The sequence below is a fragment of the Opisthocomus hoazin genome, chromosome 2 (assembly GCF_030867145.1).
Source record: "Opisthocomus hoazin isolate bOpiHoa1 chromosome 2, bOpiHoa1.hap1, whole genome shotgun sequence".
Lineage (NCBI taxonomy): Eukaryota > Metazoa > Chordata > Aves > Opisthocomiformes > Opisthocomidae > Opisthocomus > Opisthocomus hoazin.
This window is the reverse complement of record NC_134415.1, coordinates 89,013,733-89,025,828: the sequence shown is the minus strand read 5'-3', so window position 1 is coordinate 89,025,828 and position 12,096 is coordinate 89,013,733.

The following is a 12,096-nucleotide window of genomic DNA, read 5'->3' as shown; positions in this document are numbered from 1 at the left end:
CATCATCATTATCAAAATGTCACTGTCACGAAGATGAGGTGGGGTTTTAGGGATGTGGTAATTTTTATGATGCTTTTTTTTATTTTCTGACTGACGTAGTCTTAATTAGCTGTGTTTGGGACTGGGTATGACTTGTACACTCCCAAAATAGAATATTTCAAATATTTATTCAACAAACATTTGAAGGGTGAGGAAAAGAAAAGCTGCATCCACCACAGGCTGTGTTTATCTTGGGGAAAAGCTGCTCTTGTATTTAGGAGAAAAATCTAGAACCTGGGAAGCCCACCTACTGGGTCTCAAGCCCCTGTCTCTAACATCGGAAAAAGGTTATGCTGCTGGGGAGGTGAGCCCTTAAAGACTGCTGGAAGTCTCAGGGTACCATGGTCAACGTGCGCACAAATGCTCAAAGCTGAGATAACTGCTGTGGAGCTGTTTATGGCTGCTGTCATAGAGCAGGTTTGAGCACTATTTCTTCAGAAGATGAGGCAGTAGGTCTTACACAAAATATAAAGTGAGTCTACATGGCCAGCTTGACAGACCTGAGACTTAGCCCTAACATCTGCATATCTTAGCTAAAATTTTTCCAACTTACATAGAATCTTACTGTTTAGAATTTTGGTACGTTTTCATGAGTACAAAGGCACATATGTTATCCTGTCTACCCTCTGTGCAGCTCCCTTAAAATGACTTCATGTAATAGTTGTAGGAGTTTTTTAAAAAGAGCAAACCAGCATTATTTTTCTCTAACTTAATTTAGAAAAAAAGCTAAGTCATTTCTTCTTTCAAAAGATTTCACCTTTGTTTCATATTTTCAGTGTGCAAATTTTTTTTCAGTTTGTTGAAGTATCTCATTTTAAGCAATGGAAGAACGATACTAGAAAGTAGCGGTAGAAAGTGTTGGATGGTCTCAACAGCTGGCATACTTACAACAAGAAAGGTTCCCTTCTAGCTTAAAGCATAGGAATAGTTCAGGTTTTTGGCGAGACTGACTGTTTTTTTTTCTTGTTAAATATTGTCTTTCAAATATGAAGTTGTGTCATTTCAGTTCATGGGAACCCTGTGTGATTAAAGGCCTTGGCACCAGCTATAGAACTGATTTCAAGTCATCAGCCTCATCTCAGCTGTGTGTTGGATGGTGTCTGGATGCACGCTATTCATAGGAAACCTGCAGGAATTAGGAGGAGGGGAATTAGCCTGGATGGCTGAGTGACAAGAACTGGCAGATGAACTTGTGCATTGCCTTGCAAGTGTGAGGCCAGAGCAGGTCCCTGGTGACCAGTAGGACGGAGCACACCATGAAATGTGTGCTGTAAAAACTCAGGTCCCAGCCAGGAGGCACCCCAGAGAAGCCCACTTCTTGTTCCAGTGCAAGTACAGTGAAAATATCTCAGGAGGACAAATCACCGTGGTGATACTGAAAGATTTCTGTTGCTCAGCATGGCAGAGTTGTTGCCTAATCCACTCTTCTCATGTAGCTCCTTCGGCTCGTGTGTTAAGGTTTCCCAAGAGCAGGTTGCAACATTTTGTGTGTCAGATTTCACTGTGAATCTCCATGATTTCACCAATTCTGTCTTGCATTAGTGGTTGCAAAGTCTTGCAAAGCAGCACAAGGATGTCTTCTGCCAAATACATTGAGGTAACACCCCCAACACGCTTCATGTTTTCTTATTACGTTGTTCCCCTTCTGGGAAGAATTCCCCACACAGTGTAAAATCTTCTAAAAAGCTCTGAATTCCTTCAGTTGTGATGTGCCTTATCATTTGTAATAAAATGCAGATATTAAAAAAAAAAAAATAAAAGCCTTGCAGAATAAATGCGTGAGCTGCTTTGCTAAATACCGAACATGACTGTGTGCAATGAACTGTACCGAAGTGAATACAGCACAGTAAAAGGAAAAAGAACGTCTCTTGTATGAATGTTACAGTAACTCAAATCATCACAGTTGTTTCTGAACCTTATTTTGCCTCCTAATCGAAGGCACGTTAGATCTCTCAAAGTTTTCCAGCAGCCTAAACCACCAAGAGAGCTGGGAAGGAGGCGTAATGCAGCCACTGTGTGGTAAGGGCAAAGTAAAGGTGAGAGATGGTGTAGATGCAGTCCTGAAACCAAACTAACGCATTTCCACTGTTGCAGCTGTCAGCAGCTGGGGCTGGCTGACTGAGTGGCTAGTGGGAAAAAGATACTGAAGAGTTTAGCACACAGAGAAGAAGGAGAGATAGATGGCTATAGAGTGGCCGATCCTCAACTGAGAGGTCTGAAAGACATCGTATGTGAAATTTCTGATGGAAGATGTGTTAGAGAAAGGCAGAAAGGTTACCAGGTGACTATAAAGTAGCAAAGGTATTTTAGAAAGGTGCAAAAACTGATCCAGGCATCTAAGTATGTGTTGGTCTGCTCTCAGTAGGCTTTAAAATAAAATGTGAAGGAGAGAGTAATAAAGAGCATGGAGGTAAATGGAAAGAAATGTTACATTTTTAATCAAAGGTAGATTATCTCAGATTAACAAAAGATCATTTCTGATAAATTCTGTGATATTTTTAGGCAAAGGGAATGGATGGAACTGTTCTATCTTGATTGTATTTGATATATTGCCTTGTGGGAAATTATTAATTAAGTTGGACATGATAAAAATTAAGAATCATTAAAAGAACTTAAAATGGGTAAGGAGAGTAGTCAGAAGACAGTGGGGACTATCAAAAGTGAAGTATTGGAATGAAGTTACTAATAGTTTTTTTTTTTAAGATTCAATTTTGGGAGCAACCTTGTTAATAATTTCATTAATATATGTTGATAAGAGAATTAAGAGAATGACAGTGATTCTGGTGACACAAGTTTAGACAGTGTAGTTAATGGAGAAGAAGATAAGAATATCAAATGGGAAAAATTAGATGACTCCAAGAACAAGCAAAATAAAGTGGCTAATATTTAAAATATTAGAGTGCAAGTTTATGATTTAATTTGAGAACATGTAACATCTTGTTATCCTGTAACAGACTTATTGGGAAGAGATGAAGAAGAATACTACTTGCATGTTTTAACTGGTTTTAGGAGGACTACGAGTCTTGTAGATAATGGGCCTAGAAAGAAGTGCAAGCGTTCCAATAAAGCTATACATGGTTATGCAGACCTTGTGTGAAAGACTCTACAGCGTTGGTTATCTGCTTTCCAATAAAAAGGAATTGAGACCTAACTAGTCGCAGAGAAAAGCCACAAAGATGGTCAAGATAAGGGACGGATTACCACAGAAGGGAAGATAAAGCAACTTGGCATGTTTAATCCTGCAAAACAAAGGCAGAGATGATATAGGTTGCCTGTTTTTAAAGAGATTGTAAAGATAAAAATATCAGGGAGGCAAACAGTATTGATGGAACAGTGTTGTTGAACCAAGAGGAAACTTCTTTTGGCACAAGAATTGTCTTAATACACTCAGATTGGAAACCTGAAAAATATTTCTTGCCATCAGGGCAAAAGTGTTTCACTGGATGGTGCCTGATCAGTGAAATCATTTAGTTGTCATAACTATCTGTGCGAGCGGAGTACTGTATTCATTGACTAAGGAGGTCTCTTCCAATCGTATGTTGGGCAAACAAGTGCTATTAGAATTCTACATAATAAATTCTTATCATCGTCTTTCTTTAGCTGAGTATACATTGAAATGAACTGGTTTGTTCTTAAGATGAAGTAAAAATTAAATTGATAGAAGTACATGAGTAAGGCCTTGTTCTGAAGTACAAGGTGAAGACTGGAGGGAGGGGGGATTTTTATTTTTTTGTTTCTTGGAGAAGGAATATCAATCTTTTTTTGTCTTTTAAATCTTCACACAGAACAAGTGGAGGGAATTCTTGCAGGTATGATTTTTAAGCAATATTAGAAAAGGGAGATGACAGCCTTGGATGTTTTATGCAATATGCACAAGTGGGTGGAGTACCACAAAGCGCTGGAGCAGTGGACTGGAAGTAGGAGGAGACACTTCATCACATAATGAGGATAAAGACTAATGTAGCCTGAGCACGTGTAAGCTGAGGCTTCTGTGGATGAGGAACTTGTCTTCAAAATCTTTCAATTCTGGAAGATCTATTCTACTGTTTAAATGAGAAGCAGAAATAGATGCTCTGTGTGCTTAGTTTCTGGTTTTATACCAGCTAGAACTGGCAGAAACAATGAACATGTAGAGCTGTAAGTCAAATGGAGAACTTGCCCTATGAAGAAAGTCTGAAGAATTTAGGTCTTTTTCTTCCTGGAGAAGAGAAGGCTCAGAAGAGGACCTCGTCACAGTATTCCAGTACTTAAAGGATGGCTGCAAAGAGGATGGAGGCTCTCTCTGCAGAAAGAGTCACATAGAGAAGACAAGGGGTAATGGGTACAGGTTGCACTGGGAGAGGTTTCTTGATGCAAGAAAATTTTTTTTTACAGTGAGAACAATCATTGACTGGAGCAACCTCCTCAGGGGCATGGTGGAATCCCCATCACTGGAGGTTTTCAAGATGCGATTGACAGGGTGCTAGATAATCTCATCTAGCCTTCCTTTCCCACACAAGATTGGACCACATAGTGTACTGAGGTCCCTTCCAACCTGGGCTGTTCTGTGTTTCTAGGAAATAAGCTAGCAGGCTGGAAGCATCTCCACAGAAGGCGTCCTGGTTCTTGTGCAGTTCGAATAGCCAACAGCGCAAGTGCCAAACACAAACCTGCAGCTCCAGCCCGGTTCAATGTGCAGGTGTGCCTTGTGCGTGGCTCTGCTTTCTGGTCACTTGTGGATCTGTGTTTGGCAAACACCCTATGTGTGCACGTGGAGGACCCAAAGATGCCACCAAGTAGTCGTATTGCTAATTGATACCTGATTCACATGTAACCATTATGCTGAAAGTCAGTGTTTTGTAATGTACAATAGAAGTTACAAAGATCTGGCTCTTTTTAGAGAGGTACTTGTTAATATGCTTTGCCATATGTCATTACGATGGTATATCTTTCTACAATATATCTTAAGAAATCACCGGTCAAAATCATCTGTAATGAAGATAACACGTTCTCACCAGTGGAAGAATAAAGCAAATACAATCACAGGAGAAGGAAGTAAGCGGTTTGGATCACTTGTTTGCTAAAGAAACTGGAGCATTGTCTTCTAATTCACTGGTGGCACATGACATATGATGGTCCCAATTAAAAGAGATCAGATAGGAGCAAAAGTCAGAGTACAACTGAAAGTGACAAATCACCAGAAATTTTCCTATCCATCTCCCCTAGAAACTTCCAGTCTGGTGGTACTTGACCGCTGTCAGTAACTGAGTGCTTCATAAAGGCTGTGGTTCTTCAGGCCATTACTGTAACCATTACTTCAACAGCCAGATCAATGTAACAGAAGTGCAGAGCCAATTAACTTGGTAAGGCCTAATTTCTAGCATAACCTCCACAAGTTCTAGTATCTAAGCATATCAATCTTCAATGAGCACAATATATCTATCTCTTGGTATCAGCCCAGTAGGTTAGATGTTAATGATACTTAAGAGAATTCCTTCTCAGTGAAGGTCAAGCTGCTGAATGTAAGATCATTATTCTCTTTTATACCTAGTAGTTTATAGATTTACTCTCTTCAACAAGGCTCAATTTCTTTAAAATTTGAGAGAACTTTAACCTACAGATGCTGCCTTCCAGTGGAGAATCCAGCCCCAAAGACACTGAATGTTTTATGTGGGAGGTGCTCACAGTCATTCCCCTTAATGCCTTTCCATCCCATGTGATCCGCTGTTTACTGGAGCAAGGGATGGAGTCTAAAGAATGTGTTGTTTCTCCCTGATTCGATTGATTTTTAAGCATTTTACACAAAGAGGAACAAGACAAGATGAAGAACGGTCAATTCATAATGCCCTGAAAATGATATTTAATGACATCTTTGGGAGATGAGTGCCTGATGAATGTTTGAATGCCCTCAGGCAGAGAAACGATTTGAATGGTGGTCTGTTGCACAGCAACGGAACTATTAGGTAAGAAGAGCTTGTAACAGTGATACTTGCTTCTCTTCCATCTCCTGTTGGTCAGTCCAGCACAGAATTTGGTTTGATTTTCTTGCAAAAGCCCTAAATCAGAACATTAAACATGAGCAATTAAAAAGCTGAAAATAACACAGCATGCAAGTGTTTCAGATCAGTGGCTAATTTGTCAAGTTGAGAAGCTTGTAGTGCCTCCTGTTGTGCGATGGAGGAGTGGAGGCACGTTTAGGAGTGATGTCTAAATTCACAGCCAGCCTGAAACGCTAACTTTGAGATTTGCATATTTTTTCTCTGAGAAAGTCTCTTGACCTCCCAGACTGTGAGGTGTGTACAGCTAGTGGCACAGCAGGCACTCCAAGGCGGCAGCCATAGCTCTGCATTTTGTGGAATGATATGTACTCCTGGGATGTGTGACAGTTCAACCTTGATGGAGACTGGGGATGTAGGGATTGAACTTGAGGAATTCAGGAGAGGCTGTGACTTCAGGTGTTGGTTTGTGGAGGTGGACAGCACGGCAAGAGGGAGACACAAGCAGTCACTGGTTTTGAAGTCTTTCTGATAGCTGGAATGCATGTTTGGAGAAGAGTGGTGCTGCTTGTGTTGGGAGGAGAGCAGGGAAGATGGGTCCGTAGAGCATGAGATCCTGAAAGACCAGCTAGGTGCAGAGGCATTGCTCCTGCATGTGAATGCTACCTGGCGATCAGACCACAGTTGCTGGTAGTGCTGCTGATTAAGGCAGGACTCACTGCCACGGCTAAGGATGGGACCTGAGCTGACTGTTTGGTATCCTTCCTCTGAGGCTTGTGTCACAATGTGTACATTATAGTTCAGATCACATTATCCAAATCATATGTACAGTGTGCAACCTGGAGTGTATGATCAGGATTCAAAAACAGAGAGAAAGTGTCTAATCTGTTGTACATGAAATTAATTGTGATAACCTGAAAGTTAGACATCTGGTTTCCAAGTGCCTTTTTTGATCAGTAAGGAGAGACAGGCATCTTCAGAGGGTATTTATTCCTGTCTGTCATAGTCATATGTGCTAGGATGTGATGAATTACTGTTTGGAGATGTCTCTTTACTGAATATAGATGGAAACTGTATGGCAAACTTCAGCTGGACACCTAGGGCTTGATTCATCTTCCCACCCATAGCCATCTAGTGATTTGAGAGGCCACCAAAGGTTTCTGAGACCTTCGCATGGGGCTGGCAAACGTGACGTACATCAGAATCTGAAGGTCTGGGAAGCATATACCAGGGAACCTGAGGTGGCATTAGGTAGGTATGTGTGGGCAACTGGACTGATCACCTAATTAAAGGTTACTTAAAGTGAGGTGAGAGGAATCCCACCTTTGGCATCTGACCCCAAAACAGCTAAAGCCAGTGTCCATCTCTCAGTAGAATATAGCTGCAGGTGAATCAGCCTCTGGACCCTGGATGTCTAAATTCATAGCCTAGCTTTGTATGAAAAATAAACCTGAATAAAATTTTGTTTTGTGGCTTGTGGGTTGGATCCGGCACTGTTTCCATTAATGGGAGGTTTTCCAAAGCATGAATATAACCAGGTTTATACTTTATTTTTATGTTGGAAAAAACCCAAACAACCAAACAAAAATCCCCCAAAAGAATACTCCCCTCCTCCACTCCCCTGAAAACATTATATTAAAGACCATTATCCATGCTTTGGCACAGTTTATCCCATTTTGACTGGACTGTTGGTCTCCAGCAAAGAATACCCCAAAAGGAAATGTCAGGAGGAGCTGATGTTAAAAGTGCTGCCCATTGGTGAAATGCAGAGAGAAGCCTGCCTGCTGGTTTGGCCAACACTCAAACCACTTAGGAAAGAAAGAACTAGTTGCTCTGCTTTATTGGAGGCATTACATTCATAGATGACTCTGAGAAGTTATATTTGTAAGTGTGAAAATTACATTTAATAGAGCTCTTAAAGTATGATGACTGGGCGACTATTTCTTCTGACAGCCAGCAATTACTTAATCATACAAATTTCTTTCACTATGTGAAAGAAATGGAGAAAAGCAGGTGATAGTTCCCTTTGGGCATCTGAGGATTTGATAACCTTATTTCTTCAAATGTATTCAGGAATATTACTGTCTCTAATCTCTACATCAGTTACAGAAAAGCAATAAAAAAAGTAATCTCAAAGATCCTGGCATTAATTTGTTTATGTCATAGTCTTTAACTTTATGAAGCATTTTGTGGGGGTGGAATTTGACATGCCTGCTGCAATTGTTCTCTTGATTCAGTGTAGCTAGAGAGATAAATTTGCAGCAAATGGGAGTCAAGAAAGGAATGCAAGCGAATGTAAAAGGAGACATTTTTCTTCCAGAAAGTTTTTACATTAGATTTCTGAAACATTTTGACTGGAATATGGATTCTTCAAAAAAAGTAATTTGACACTGGGAGAAATCGCGCATTGCATACGTTGATGGTGCCTGAGTCTGTTTCATTTGTGTTAGAATTTTACGTTTATATGATGGTTATTTCCTGAAACTGTGCAGTGGAAGTCAATACTGAGGCCGTTTCTGTTTCCCCACAAGGTGGTACTGTGGTACTGACTATAGAAATCTTGTTTTGGCTATAGTTGCTTCACTTCTGTAACCTTTCTCCATATGTCCAAAGACAGATTTTTGTCTCTGAAGAAGACAGTTTCGGTGTTAGAATCAAATTTCTTAGCGGAATGGTCTTAAGACTGTTTTTTGGTGTGCTTTCTTTTCCTAACTTTTTGTCTCATTAAAAACAGATTTTATTGCAAGTTGCGATTGTCAGAAAAACTCCATTATTGCTGTTTGGACTTTTTCACCCTTTATTGCATTTTTAAAATCTAATCAGTCTATTTCAGGTGCCCTTGTTTTTCAAACTAGAACAATAGCTCTTGTAAGTTTATTCAGAAATTAATCTCTTTGTTGTTCCCTTTAGTTACATGTAAGTAAAGAGGCACCTACAATTAATTACAGAAATGAAAGAATAAATTAAAATCATTAAATATTCAGGAGAAGGCATTTTTTTCTCCTGAAAACAGACCTAACCACTATCAGGCACAGAAACAAAACACAATTAATTACTTAAATGAACCTCTGTGGCAGTACATGGGGTTCTTCCAGTTGCTTGCAAAGGTCTGTAAGATCTATCATGAACCACTCTGTGTGTTTGTGCGCCCACCATCGTGTTTGAGAACTCGCATAATTTCCGTGGTTGTGCCTATGCTACTACATTACCAGAAATTAAGGCTAGGGTAGAGGCCTGAGCGCCAGTCTGAGAGTCTGTATGCTGTTAAATGGTCAGCACAGACCTTGGCAGGGCTTTGGTCGAGGACACCAAGTATTCCCCCACACAGAGATTATCTGGGTTTGACTGTAGCCTGTGCTTTACAGGGAAGAGAATTAAGCTATATTGATATGTGCTGTGCAGTGATTATTGGTCTCAAGACCAGAAGACAGGCCCCGGTCCCTTTTATTCACCAGTATCAATGTCGCCACTAGGACCCACTGAGTCATGCTTGTGCTCCAAGTTAAGCATGCACTCAGGCAGGTTTGGGGCTGCTCAGTTTCAGAAGCGTGAGCTTCTGTTTTTATCATCTAGCTTTTACATCCATTATTTTTCTATGTGTGGTCTGTTTCTTATTCACCCCATGTGCGTGGATACACTATAGATGCCTTGAAAAAGCAGTTACTCTGCAGATGGTGGTCATACAAGATATGACACGTCATGCACAATCTGTAGTTAAACGTGGGGGGGGGAGGACACGCATCAAAATGGGCTCCAGTTATATAAAATAAAGTTTTTAAATGCATTTGGAGGCTCACATTTAACTGTTATCTAAAAAAAATAGGATACTAGAAAATAGTGAGCTGTGTCTTATTTAGTCATATCTTACAGATTTTTAAAAAATAAGTTGTTTAGTTTTCTATAGGATTTCTGTGTATTCTTCATGAGTGGAAGAAATACATTTGAGAGCTGAATGTGGCTATTATCTTTCAAACCTCCCTTTCAAATAGCATCTCACTCCAGGTTCTTGTGCTTCATGGCAGGCCACGGACTATAACGTGCATCAGGCAAGTGACAGAGACCCCAGGCAAGTCCCAAATTAAGGGGGTGCATCCATGTGACACCATACAGTCCTTTAGCAAGGCAGAGTGAATGCCTTGAGTCCACAAGCAGCCTAGCAGGCCTTGTTTGCCAAGGTCCACAGCCTGTCCTTTGTGGCCTCTAGGTCGGAGGATACAGCTGGTCCTGCTGAGATAAAAACAGGACTCCTCCTTTTAGGAATATGTGACTTCCCAACACTGAGGAGAGGACATGGAAGGCATGGGAACAGCAGATAAGGACTAAAAGAAGAGCTGAAGGGCCACTAGTCACAGAATCACAGAATGGTGGGGGTTGGAAGGGACCTCTGGGGATCACCTAGTTCAACCTCCCTGCCAAAGCAGGGTCACCTAGATCAGGTTGCACAGGACCTTGTCCAGGTGGGTTTTGAGTATCTCCAGAGAAGGAGACTCCACAACCTCCCTGGGCAGCCTATTCCAGTGCTCCATCACCCTCAAAGTAAAGAAGTTCTTCCTTGTTTTCAGATGGAACTTCTTATGCTTCAGTAGTCCCCTGGCAAGTAATGCTTGTAAAGCAGATCAGTGGGGTCTTGCCAATATTATGATCATATTATTGTGCTGGAGGTAACATGAGAACGGGATAGGAAAAGATACACAAGACACTTCTCAGACATTCTGTACACTCTACAAATGGGAACCCTTTCTATGGGCATCAGATCCCAAGCAGAGAATTTGTCTATGGTTGTATCTTCTCAAAACATAAAGCTATGGTCTATTAAATGCCTGTACACCCTACCTGGAAAATGACCTAACAGCATCTTCAGCTTTTGGCTCTATTTTTGGACAATCTCCATCCATTATTGTTGATAAAGGCATCTTTCTTCGTACTATTTTCCTCCACTGCAAAGAAGTCTCCCAAATCCTGGGACTTTACTGCAAATGTGCATGCCTGAAATAACACTTTCTGTGGGTTCTTTTAGATTTCCTTTTTTCTTAATGGAGATAATTAAGAATATTAATTCTACATGACAGAAAAATATGTCCAATGCCCTGGGAAGATGTTCTGGACCTGGGAGCAGTGTCTCAAATGTGTTTGAATGAGATCTAACAAAGAAGGATAAGCATGTGTCTTAAGCAGGCTCTTGAGACTGCAGGATGGGAGAAATATGCTGGAAGGAATCACACTGAAGTAGTTTGCCAGTAGTACACAGATGGGATTGCTGGGAGGGAGATTTAGTAACATGGGTATGGTTCTCGTTTCCAGGACTTAGAGTTCATAAAAAAACAGGTGAAAAGAGATTAGGTGCTTCCCTGACATCATTTTTCCATGTCAGAATTTGCTGTCGGTGCCACAAGTCATCTTTGCAGGGGGAAAAGTGAGCTACATAGCTACAAGCAGGGAAGGGAGGTGCGTGCGTATGCCCTATAAACTGGGAATCTTGTTTCCCATGACAGTGGATCCCGGTAACAGTATTTCTTTGTTATAAAAATGCACTTCAGAGATTGAACTGAAGCCATACAAGACAATTTTAAGAATCGTACTTCTGAAAGCACAGGAATATCGCACAAAGAGTAGAAGACAAAATATTTGCCCTGTGGCTTCCAGCTTTGATTTGTGTTGCTAAATGCTCCTTCTCTGGAGCCAACGAAAACTCTTAAGGTGGACTTACCCCTTCACAGGCCAAACTTAGCTCACACGCACTTTGAAACATCAGCAGACTCTGATGTAAAGCAACCAGAAACCCCAGTGTTTTATGAGCCATTTTGGGCTTTAGGGAACCTCGACTAAGGTGCAGCTTTGGTATTACTGACAGAAAATGAAGGGTCACCAATTTGAGATGGCCATCAAAGGAGATCGCAGGATCAAAATTACAAGAAATCTTTTAAGAATGCATTTAAGAGGTAACAGAGCTGAGAAAATGACCTTTGGAAAGTGCTGTTCTCCTGTAATATCTTTGTCAGTTGTTTTTGCCAGGAATGTCTATGTGATGCTCCAGGGTGAAGTAGCTGAGCCTCAAAGCTTGGTAGTCCATGTACTTTCCTCT